The sequence below is a fragment of the Halichoerus grypus genome, chromosome 15 (assembly GCF_964656455.1).
Source record: "Halichoerus grypus chromosome 15, mHalGry1.hap1.1, whole genome shotgun sequence".
NCBI lineage: Eukaryota > Metazoa > Chordata > Mammalia > Carnivora > Phocidae > Halichoerus > Halichoerus grypus.
Window position 1 is genome coordinate 59,814,584 of NC_135726.1, and position 12,776 is coordinate 59,827,359.

Consider the following 12,776-nt stretch of genomic DNA (forward strand, 5'->3'; position numbering starts at 1 on the left):
TCTCGTTGAAAATGACACACTAATTAGAAATTACCATGAATTTTTAAGGCCAGCAGAGATAAGGGCAGAATAGTGGGTGTGACAGCATGTAGTAGAGGGATCTTGGGAAAGCCTCATGAGAGCAGGTCTTCCACAAAGGCTTCTGTCACTCAACAGATCCATATACAATAGTGATCAGGCTTTGTTTACAGGTCCACGTCCACATGCAGGGGCAGGAAGCCCTCTTTTCTGAGAATATGCCCTTAAGAGAAGTCATTGTTCACTTCATGAAACAGTTGCCAGCAAGGACCCCAACAGAAGAGAACATGGGGACACGCTCCTGGACTCCCCAAGAAACTTCCCTGGAAACAGGACAAGGTGAGTGGGGTAAGCCAAGGTACTAGCAGGATGTTGTGTGTGGACTCCTTCTTGGGTACAACTTCACTGAGTCACTTTATCCCCACACAGGAGATAAAGATAAAAAAAATGGAGACAACATTTATCACATGAATGACAGTATTACTAGTCAAGGCAATGAAATACCTTCCCTGCTCATTATCCAGGAAGAGGACTGTCCTAGGCTTGAAGAGGACAGTGTTTCTTTGAAGAATCTGCTCAGCTCTGGAAGAGCAGGTCTAGGCACATCCAGGTCCAAGGAAGGGTCCCTGAAGGGATCCTCATATCAAGATGTCCTTATAGAGGGGGGACTAGGGTTTCTCTCTCAGTCAATCCAGGTCATCCCTGAGCCTGTTCCTACCCACCAGAGAACTGAGGGGAACTCCACATGTGGGGGACACCAAGGAAGATGCCATGAAGCCCCAAACTCATACAGATGTGAAAAGTGTCCCAAGATCTTTAGGTATTTCTCTCAGCTAAAAGCCCATCAGAGAAGACACAATAACGAGAGGACATTTACTTGTGCTGAGTGTAACAAAGGCTTCTTCCAAGCATCAGACCTACACGTGCATCAGAAGATTCATGCAGAAGAGAAGCCTTTCACGTGCAGCACGTGTGAAAAATCCTTCAGCCACAAAACCAACCTCCTGGCACATGAGAGAATCCACACAGGGGAGAAGCCCTATGAATGTTCCCTCTGCCATAGAAGCTACCGCCAGTCGTCCACCTACCACCGCCACCTGAGGACTCACCAGAAAAGTGCCTTCAGAGGTGTTCCTTTCACACCAGAAGCTTCCTTGGGTGCAGCCCCAATGGAATGATACATAAATATGTATGCAAACATGTATATTTCTATAGTACTTCCCTATTTAGAACATATAATTTCCTGATTATATTTTCCATTTATTGTCTTCGCTAAAATATAAGTTTAAGGAGAAATTTCTTAGTTTGTTCACTAGAGTATCTCAGGTACTGATATTTGGTTGACAAATTTCAAATAACCAATAAATAATCTGCTCAATAAATGGATGAATGTGTAATGTTGGTGTTTATTCTTTAAAATCCAGGAATGTCCAACTCCAGGACACAAACACCAGCTTCCAGTGGTCAAGTGATGCTTTCCCTCCTGCTCCCCTGTCCTCTGTCCACACACTTTATCTTTACTGGGCCACATGCACCTAAAAAGGTGGAGAGCAGAGGCAGAAACCCAGAAATAGGCCTTAGCCTATAAAAGGGAACCTTTATATTTAAATGATATATTTCTGTAATTCGCTGGAAATATTAATAGCTAAACTAGACCTGATATGATTGGTGACTGAAAGTTTCAGAATGCTATTTTATTGACAAATAAATACCAAAAACGGGCAAATGCTTTCCATTCATTTCTCCCAGAGATGGCAGGTATTGGGGGATGAGGAGCTTATTTGCAGAACTAGTTTGAAAGGGCAGTTTGGAGGAAATGAAAATATTCTGTGCACGGCAGAGGCAAAAAGCACTTATGCTGGTTACTTGGAATACATTTGTGAGCTAGTTTCCACTAGGAAATTAGGGCTCACTTACACTGAGAAACTAGAAGGTACCATGTGGAAATGGCTTGAATCATGGAAGGGGGTATTCTGTGGGGTAAATTGTGACATTTCTCTCACTGCATCCATAATACAGAGGATTATGGGGCTGCAGATAATGCTCCACTGTATGGAGAAGCCCATTTATCTGTTCCCTTTCCTGAGCTGTCTCCAGGTGTTTGCTATTGTGAATATCCTTGCACATACCTCTTGGTACAAAGGAAAGCTTTTGTTTGGAAAGATCTCTGTGAGGTGAGTTGTGAAATAATAGAAAACATATGTTGGTCTCTGTCCCTAGTTCCAGGCACAGAGCTGCTAAAACCCTTGTAATTTCTTAAGTGATGAGAGCACTAGAAACATCTTTTGTTCTAATACTTGGTCTTTGACCCTGGTTCCTGATACAGAACCCCTAAGTCATTTGGAATTTTCTGGGTGATAGGAATGTCTTTCATTTCAGTGAGACAACTCCTGGATCACTTCAGGATGGGGACTGGTCACCAGAAAGACCAAATCATGAGTAGAAGCTTGAAACTTTCAGCCCCATCCTCCACGAGGTGGAGAGGAGATAGAGATCGAGTTAATGATCAGTCATACCACACAGAGTTTAGAGAGCTTGGTGAACACCCACATTCCAGGCTGTCCATGGGGACAGAAGCTCCTGCGCTGGGGACCCTTCCAGACCTCACCATAGCCTGGCAACACAAATGCACAAATACAGAGACTCCTGAGACAGGGATGTCATAGGGACACCCAAACAACACACAGAACTGCACAGTCCCCAAGGACCAAGTGTGATGAGGGGGATGGGTGTTGGGTGCACACCTTGGTACAGCCTGGAGGCTCACACAGGTTTGAAGACCGGCACGTGGTGGGGGAAACCAGCTGGAACCGAGAAGTCTTTACACAGAAATACTTGCCCCCAGGGCCGAGAAGCCTTGGTCTGGTTAGGAGAGGAAGGTGGGAGGTTTATGGGCTTTACAGGAGGGATGGGAAATTTCTAGCAGGTTAGTAGCCATTGTTTGAACAATTTGCAATTTACTAACAATGGTGAGGAAGAGCTGTAAGCACTAAGGTCTCCTGCAAGAGCTGCGGGCAGGGATATGTGAGGGTCTCAGTGGCTACTCTCAGTCCTTCAGGGCCTCACACCATAATAGTGATGGTGATAACTGGGTGACAGCTCAGTATGGGGGCACAGAGTGGAGGGGTCACCCAGAAGCCATATTTAGGCTTCCTCCCTCCTTGGGGAGGAATTATTGGCAATGGTGGTAAGGGGGCAGGATGGTGTATGGTGACACTGATGATGTGGAGAGCCTCACGTGGAGATGTCGGGTGGGGTTACTTGGTCCCAGGCTCCATGGACAGTCTGGCAGGTGAGGTGTCTGGGCGTCCTGGTCCGAGTCCTGGGCAATTTCCGCTGGAGAAGAACAGAAGGGAACAAGGTGAGTAGGTCCAGCACGGTGTAGCCTAACCATTCCCAGCTCAGCCGCATAACAGCTGTGCAGCCTTGTGGAAGTCCCTTGCCCTCTCTGAGAGATAGATCTCTCCTTTGAAAAGTGGAATAACAGTCCCTCCACACAGTATGGTTTTCGGGCTGTTAAATGAGATAATCCTCAAGAGAGCCTATCAGCACTAGGTTCCCCTGAAAATATGAGTGGGGGGCCCTCAGCAAAGTGGAAGGGGGCATGTGACTTCAGAGTGCCCCAGAGGGGCTGATAAGGGCCCGTGGCCAGAGGCAACTCCAGCGAGGGGCCTTCTGTGAACCCCAGAAACGTGGTGGGGGTTTCCTAAGACCCTGGCCTAGTGGGGGTTCTGGAGGCAAGCACCCAGGACACCTCCTGCTGGCTGTTATCATTTTCCTTGCAGAGCAAAGCACCAGCCAAAGAGCAATCTCAGACCTGTTCAAACTAGTATGAGACGTGATGGATGCCAAATTTGACCTTTCACCAACTTTCCCCCTCATTACAATGCTAAAAATCACTCCCAGAGGTGGAGACTTAACACGCAAATGAAACAGAATGTATGAAGAAGCATGTTCTGTGAACTGCGCCTGTGCTCCCAAATCCCTGTATTTCCCCACCCCACATGCTTACACATCACTCCTTTCCCACCTCAGGTTCTCTAAAACTTTCCCTGGCTATTGTTCCGGGAGCCAGTCTGACACCTTTTTTGTGGCTGTATCTCCCTTCAGCTGCAGCTGGTGCCCCAATAAAGCCTTGACTGCCATTAAATTGTGGGTCCAGCCTCATTTCTACTGTCGTTGGGTCCAAGGACCCAAGTCTGGTAACATCATTATGAATGATGATGATGAATGATGAATGAATCAAATAAACTATTTGATGATGAATAATGAATGAATCAAATAAACTATTAATTTCCACACCACATCTACTGATTTCTCTGTCTTTATTTCAATTCATTCTATGTTTCATTTCTAACTTAGTCCTACACTTTCCCTTCCCCTTTTATTTTGCTTCACTGTTCCAGTCTATTATATATTTCATTCCACTCATGATTTCTTAAATGTCTCATTTCAATCCTAAATGGGTTTATAAAATATTAAACAAAATCATTTGTGTACACATTTAAGGTTTTTGATCTGTTAAATAACAAAATTCAACTGAGTAAGTTTTAAAGATCTTACTGGCTTTATTCAACAATTCATGAATCAGACAGCATCCCATCAAGTAAATAGAAAGGAGCTCCAAAGAGCTGTACAAAATGGAAAACTTTTATAGGCAGAAGGTGTGGGACAAGGAAGTTACTAGCAGATAGATAGATTTTGGATACTAGCCCTTCATCTGATAAGATATTTGCAAATATCTTCTCCCATTCTGTCGGTTATCTTTTGGTTTTGTCAACTATTTCCTTTGCCTGCAAAAGCTTTTTATCTTGACCAAGTCCCAATACTTCATTTTTGCCTTTGTTTCCCTTGCCTTTGGAGACGTGTCTAGCAAGAAGTTGCTGCGGCCGAGGTCACAGAGGTGCCTCTAGGCAAATCCTCTAGGATTTTGATGGATTCCTGTCTCACATTTAGGTGTTTCATCCATTTTGAGTCTATTTTTGGGGTATGGTGTGAGGAAGTGGTCCAGTTTCATTCTTCTGCATGTGGCTGTCCAATTTTCCCAACACCGTTTGTTGAGGAGACTGTCTTTTTTCCATTGGATGTTCTTTCCTGCTTTGTCGAAGATTAGTTGACCCTAGAGTTGAGGGTCCATTTCTGGGTTCTCTGTTCTGTTCCATTGATCTGTCTGTCTGTTTTTGTGCCAGTACCATACTGTCTTAATGATGACAGCTTTGTAATAGAGCTTGAAGTCCAGAATTGTGATGCCACCCACTTTGGTTTTCTTTTTCAACATTCCTTTGGCTATCTGTGATCTTTTCTGGTTCCATACGAATTTTAGGATGATTTGTTCCATCTCTGTGGAAAAAGCTGATGGTGTTTTGATAGGATTGCACTGAAATGTATAGATCGCTCTAGGTAGCATAGACATTTTAGCAATATTTGTTCTTCCAATCCATGAGCATGGAACGTTTTTCCATTTCTTTGTGTCTTCCTCAGTTTCCTTCATGAGTGTTCTATAGTTTTCTGAGTACAGATCCTTTGCTTCTTTGGTTAGATTCATTCCTAGGTATCTTACGGTTTGGGGTGCAATTGTAAATGGGATCGACTCCTTAATTTCTCTTTCTTCTGTCTCATTGTTAGTGTATGGAAATGCAACTGATTTCTGTGCATTGATTTTATAGCCTGCCACTTTGCTGGGTTCCTGTATGAGTTCTAGCAAATTTGGGGCTGGAGTCTTTTGGGTTTTCCACATAGAGTATCGTGTCATCTGCAAAGAGTGAGAGTTTGACTTCTTCTTTGCCTATTTGGATGCCTTTTATTTCTTTTTGTTGTCTGATTGCTGAGGCTAGGACTTCTAGTACTATGTTGAACAGCAGTGGTGAGAGTGGACATCCCTGCCGTGTTCCTGACCTTAGGAACCTCGGGAAAAACCGAGAGCTTTTCCCCATTGAGAATAATATTCGCTGTGGGCTTTTCGTATATGGCTTTTATGATATTGAGGTATGTTTCCTCTATCCCTACACTGTGAAGAGTTTTAATCAAGAAAGGGTGCTTGCTGTACTTTGTCAAATGCTTTTTCTGCATCTATTGAGAGGACCATATGGTTCTTGTCCTTTCTTTTATTAATATAGTGTATCACATTGATTGATTTGCAGATGTTGAACCACCCTTGCAGCCCAGGAATAAATCCCACTTGGTCGTGGTGAATAACCCTTTTAATGTACTGTTGAATCCTATTGGCTATTATTTTGGTGAGAATTTTTGCATCCATGTTCATCAGGGATATTGGTCTGTCATTCTCCTTTTTTGGTGGAGTCTTTGTCTAGTTTAGGGATCAAGGTAATGCCCTCTTGTTTCTTTTTTTAACAGTTCCCTCTGACACACTTACCCACTTCTCCCTCCAACCTCCCAACCCAAGAGAATGAACACTTCTAAATTAGTGAAGATCCACTGGACACATTTCCCCCTTAGTTACAAACATTCAGTAAAATATCCATTGACTCGCCTTTACCTAACCTGTTTGTTGAATTAATTCACTGGCTCCATTTGTTTTAAAAAAACTTACTAGTCAATATGCATGGTATGTAGAAGGATATGTGGGATATGTTCTGCCATATTTGCAATTCTGTTCCTATGGTTATTTATCAAAAGAGAGAGTCTCTTTCTTTATTTTGGTTATTTATTATGTATAATATACTGAAAATAACTGAAATATAAGAGCAAGAAACCCCCAGTGCTTTGTTTTAAATATTTCTAAATTTAATATCCTGGAAAAACAGTTCCTTAAAATGTTACTGAGTTTTAAAAGGACAATAACACAAGATTATGTAATTGTAGCATATGCATATTTATGTATTCTGTTCTCTGAATGTTTTCAAACATCTTTAAAATTTCTGGCCACTTTTAGTACTGCAAATTGTAGGTTATAAATGGTGAATTATTGTTTCTTTTTTTAGACGAGAATGTTTATGCACAATTTCTTTCAGAGGAAATTAACCCTTAATAAAATTTCAGTAGGGCAATCCTTTTAGGTCCCCTCCCTCTTTGGGAGCTTTGTACTATTACTCAATAAACTTTGCTTCGCTCCCCCACCCCCCAAAAAACGAATTTCAGTAAATGACTATATGTTGTATTTGAAACATACAATGTTATTGTAAATCTAATTAGTGTTTTGATCATTTCTGAGAAATTTTACATGTGTTCATCATTATTTTTCCTCTAATAATTACCATTCACATACATTGCCTGTCTTACTTGTTCTTTAACCAATGTGATTAGTGACAGCATTGAGATTGGCACAGTCCATTACATACGCACACATAAATTTTTTTACATTTTTATTTTCAATTTTTTTGTTATATTGTGTTATATTCCACCTTTAAGTAAATTTTTACTCTTATGGATTTGAGTATGCCAAGTAAAATTTAAGCCTTCCTAGTCACACTTAATGATGAATTATCCAGTCCAAGATTGTAAAAATCTACTCTACTATATTTATATTAGAGACTTGCCTTTCTTCATGTTTGAACTCTTATTTACTACTTCTAAGATGAGAGCTAAAAATGTTTTTTAAAGATTTATTTATTTGAGGGGCGCCTGGGTGGCTCAGTTATTAAGTGTCTGCCTTCGGCTCTGGTCATGATCCCAGCCTGCTTCTCCCTCTCCCACTCCCCCTGCTTGTGTTCCCACTCTCACTGTGTCTCTCTCTGTCAAATAAATAAATAAAATCTTAAAAAAAAGATTTATTTATTTGAGAGAGAGAGAGAGAGCGTGAATGGGAGGGGCAGGGAGAGAGGGAGAGAGAATCTCAAGCAGACTCTGCACTGAGTATGGAGCCTGACAAGGGGCTCGATCTCACCACCTTGAGCCAAAACCAAGAGTCAGAAACTTTACCAACTGTGCCACCCAGCGCCCCTAAAAATGTTTTTACTTTATATTAAGTTCTAAGATGGGAGCTGAAATTTCCCCTTAATGTTTTCAGTGAAATCTCCAAATATTTTAATACCCTCATTTAAAAAAATCATTTCCCAACTAATTAACAACTTTTATCATATATCAATTCCTAGAAATTATCTGACATCTACTCCTAAACATGGCTTGTTCTTGGGCTCCCTAATAACCTGTGGTTGATAGAGTTTACAATCAGGGGGCAAGTTTTCTTCATTGCACTTAGTTTTATTTTTTGAAATTTTTGTATTTCTGCAATTAGCAGATGACCTTTAGAAATTTTAACATTTTTATTAGAATGTCATTAAATATAATACTTATATTTTCAAATCACATCACTTACCATGAAAGACTGCAGTTTGTTTCTGCTATTATTGAAAATAGACCTGGGTGCCTGGGTGGCTCAGTCGTTAGGCGTCTGCCTTCAGCTCGGGTCATGGTCCCAGGGTCCTGGGATGAGCCCCACGTCGGGTTCCCTGCTCAGTGGGAAGCCTGCTTCTCCCTCTCCCACTCCTCCTGCTTGTGTTCCCTCTCTCGCTGTCTCTCTCTATCAAATAAATAAAATCTAAAAAAAGAAAATAGACCTAATCTAAGGTCATATTGCCCTGAATTTGCCCCATTTCATCTGATCTTGGAAGCTAAGCAGGGCCCATCCTGTTTTAGGACCATCCTGGTAGGACTTGCATGGGAAACTACCTGGTAATACTGAGTACTGTAAGCTTTTGGGGAAAAGGGTGAAAAGAAGGAAAAGGGGTGGGGAAGAAAAAAAGAAAAATAAAAGACAAAAGAAAAAAGGAGAAAAAATAAAATAAAACTTATCTAATCTAAATAGAGTTTTAAAATTTGTTTCCATATCTTCTCCCTATTTCTTAGTTGTATTGAAATTCTACCTCATGGTCTAATAGATATCTAAAATGAAATATATATATTTTTAAGTCCTGACAGTTCCTCCAAATCTCCTCTACACACAGTCTTAAAATAGCCCATAGAAAATCCATCCTTCTGGCTGTTTGGGACAAAATTTTTTTAAAAAGATTTTATTTATTTATTTGACAGAGAGAGACACAGCGAGAGAGGGAACACAAGCAGGGGGAGTGGGAGAGGGAGAAGCAGGCCTCTTGCCAAGCGGGGAGCCCGATGCGGGACTCGATCCCAGGACCCTGGGATCATGACCTGAGCCAAAGGCAGATGCTTAATGACTGAGCCACCCAGGCACCCCTGGGACAAAATTTTTGAGTCATCCCATCTCCTTTTGTATTGTGACCCAAAGAGGCTGCTCTTTGAGAGTAAGCAGGGAAGGGGAGTAAGGAGAAAGAAACGAATCTCTATCCTTTTGTAGGACCTGGGTTGGATTCTGCTGAGGCGTTGCCACCTCTCATGACCCTCTCTGACCACAAGATCCTGTGGCAACAGTGGCACTGACAGATAAGCACAGAGGAGTGGAGGGTTTCCCAGGCCCTCTTCAACTAGACCTCCACTCCCACCCCCATGTATTTAGTGCTTCAGTATAGAGGAGGGTTTTTCCTGGACACTTCATCTTTTTCCCTCCCTGATGTTGAGTCTGGGGACCTTGGAGGGTCACTCCGAACCTAAAGTACTGGATCCAGGCCAGAGATTATATGGGGAGGTTCCCACTTCAGGAATCCAATGGGATACAGTGTGGAAGTATGAAGCGTAGCTTCTCAGAATCCCATTAACCCTGTGTCATCTGCATGGAGGGAACCGCAGAGAAAAGCAGAGCTGCAGAGACCAGAGACCTCAATGTGCATTCTACCTGGGCCCTTCTCCAGGGCTGTGACCTGAAGCAAGTCTCCTTACTGCCCTTGCTGTCTATTTTCTTAAGTATAGAATGGGAATATTAACAATCTCCCTCCCTGGGTGTCATACTGGAAACTAGGGGAGTTCTCGGGCCCTGAGACCTCAACCACCAGCTGGTGCCAGGTTCTTGATTTCCCCACTAGAAAGAATTCAAGAATGAGTCAGGGTAAAATATAACTGAAAAGCTTTATTGCAACGTGAAAGTACACACTCCAATTGATATTGAGTGCATTTGCGCTCAGGAGGATCTGAGTCTTGCCAGGTGCATATGGGGCTCTGATTCTTTTTTTTTTTAAAGATTTTTATTTATTTATTCATGAGAGACAGAGAGAGAGAGAGAAGCAGAGGGAGAAGCAGGCTCCCAAGGAGCAGGGAGCCCGATGCGGGACTCGATTCCAGGACCCTGGGATCATGACCTGAGCCGAAGGCAGACGCTTAACCATCTGAGCCACCCAGGCGCCCTGGGGCTCTGATTCTTAAGGGTGGCTATAATTTGGGTGTGGACTATTCAAGTGGGGTTCTGGGAATAGGCATGGATTTCCGAGAACTCTACATATCATTACCCATGCTCTATGCTAGCTACTACGCACAGGCGCAGTCTGCTTTCAGGCTAACTGGGTATTTGTGCACTGTGTGCCAAGGGCTGGAGCAACAACTTCGCTTAGTCATAAACAGTTAGATTTGAAATTACACAAAACAAATATATAACAATCTATTTTCCTGTTTAAGGTAATTACTTAATTTTGGAAAGTGAGTCCATTAAATTATTTGGCTATGATAATTGCAGAAATGATGTGTCCTTTTGGATGTAAATGGTCAAGAGGCCCTGTGTTCTCTTGTTGTAGTGCTAATCACTGTCAAGACTTAAGTATTTTATTCATTTGTTGTCCCCATGGCTCCCTCCCTCACTTCATTCTAGACTCACTCCAGTATTCCCTTCTCTTAGAGCCCTTCTGGGGTTGCCCTGTTTAAAGTAGCCCTAAAGTCTAGTGTCTTCCCTCTGTTTTGCTTTTGCTTTTTTTCAGGATCTCTAGGGGTATCTGCCATTCTCTTCATCATTTATTTGGTCCTTTGTGAAGATCTGATTCCATCAGTGAAACTAGAGGTCCTCTTCACATAACTCCACATTATCACTCAACACAGAATTATTTTGAACTAAAGGCAGTTAAGAAGCAGCAAAAACAAGAAAAACACTCTACTTTCCGCTTATTTGCCTAAAAGCTGGACAGAAATTTACTAGGACTAAAATTAATCACCAAAGACAAACTTAGACCTTATCAGCCTGGCGACAGCACCATAGGAATTTACATAACACAATTTACTAACTATCCTTTATCTCACATTAGCTTCCCATGTTTGCCTTCCCACAATATGCCACTCCTAGAGACTCGGGTACTTTTCCCTTGTCTTGCTACTTCTCTAATATTGTACTGTTCCATTGCTGAAGATGATATAGAAGACTGAATACAAACCCATGCCTTTGAGTTATTCAACCCAGACTCTCTGTCATGTACGTATGAGATATACATGTTAATAAATTTATGTTCTTCTCTCGTTAACGTCTTTTGTTATAAAAGCCTGAGGAGAGAACTTAGGATGGGTAGCGGAAAACATTTTCCTCCCTTATATGTCTACACAGAAAAGTGATGAGGTGTGGACACGATTCCCCTGCACTACGCCTGTGCGCCTCCTAAGAAGGCACCAAGTCCCCAGCCCTCCGCCTTGAAATCTCTACAATTTCCAGCACCCCTCATGGTGCCCAAGACCTCTTCTCCCGCACGTGACACTAAGGACATCCCTTGCAGCAGGCCCCTGCAGTAATTACCCTGAAAACGCTGCTCCGAGGACCGCTGAGTTGCTCCAGTAAAAGCCCGGGAGAGGGGCATTTCCGTGCCTGGGAATGATGTTAGCGCAGGACTTCCCCCATTCTCCTCCAGGTCTTCTCCATGGCATCAGAGGCTCCGAAACGCTGGGTAAGGATCGAGGTGATTGACTCCAGGCCAGGCCAGGAGCGGCGGGCCCAGGTGCCCCCTCCTCTCCCGCCCTGCTCCATCCACGGACGCCGAAGGCTGGTGAGGTAACAGGTGCAGCACACCCGCAGCAGAGCCATTGGTACCTGAAATCTGATCTGATGCTTGGTAATGATGTTGAAGCAGGAACAGGGAGGGAGGACTTCATCGTAGGACCCAAGGCTGCCTCTGTCAGTGGGGCAATCAGAGTCTAGGACACTACTTGGTCCTGTTTGAATGTGGCAAGCATTTTCAGGGCAACGTATGCTGAGTAACAGTTAGAGAGGCCGAGGAGATGACTATGATGTAGGACAGGAAGGGGCTGTGGCTGTGGGAGTGCGGTTGTGAGAGGTGTGGCAGAAAGAGTGATGTGCATGTGGAGAGGGAGTGTGAACTTACGACCCTGGGCCCTCACAGCCAGCCCATGGACGGTGGCGTCTGGGAGAGGCGATCTGGGGAACCCTAGAAGCATCGCCTGGAAAGAGGGGGTGTTGTGGCCATGCAAGGGAGGTCCAGAGCTTAGGTGCCCTCTGTCTGCCCACCTGCCTATTGTTCAGGGGTGACACAGTCATCAGTGGGACCAAGATGAGACACTGACACTAATTATTAGCTTCCACTAGGCGTGGACACATCAGTGTCTGAAAGACTCTATGGAATGATGTGTTTATTTGGTTTGTAGCCTTTGGGAGCATCCAAACAATATTCTTAGTCTCCGGGAGTATGCTGAGCTTCGCTGGGTCTGAAATTTCTCCGAACACTTGGGTGATCAGCTGCAGAGAGCACTGCGCAAAAATATGATTACATTATGTCAAAGAGGAAGCGAATCCCACAGAATCGGCCTTATCCGTGCTCCATTCCAACAGGACCGTGGACCTTCCCGGCAGGCGGGCCCTAACTCTGGGACTGTGGGGACTACTCTGCCCAGAATGCCCGGAGTCGAGCGGCAGCGTCGCTGTCCAATGAGAGCCTCAGAAGAGGCTCTTCCGCCTGGGGCCGGAC

At 43.6% G+C, this 12,776-nt stretch overlaps 1 long non-coding RNA gene across 1 annotated transcript; it reads right to left on the reverse strand.

Annotated features, from left to right (window-relative positions):
- Nucleotides 1–2,774: 2,774 nt before the first annotated feature.
- Nucleotides 2,775–12,675, reverse strand: LOC144380258 (uncharacterized). The gene is made up of 3 exons (XR_013444247.1): nt 11,594–12,675; nt 3,257–3,354; nt 2,775–2,880 (listed from the first exon to the last, which is right to left on the reverse strand). It is a non-coding gene; the product is annotated as an uncharacterized LOC144380258 (long non-coding RNA).
- Nucleotides 12,676–12,776: the final 101 nt, after the last annotated feature.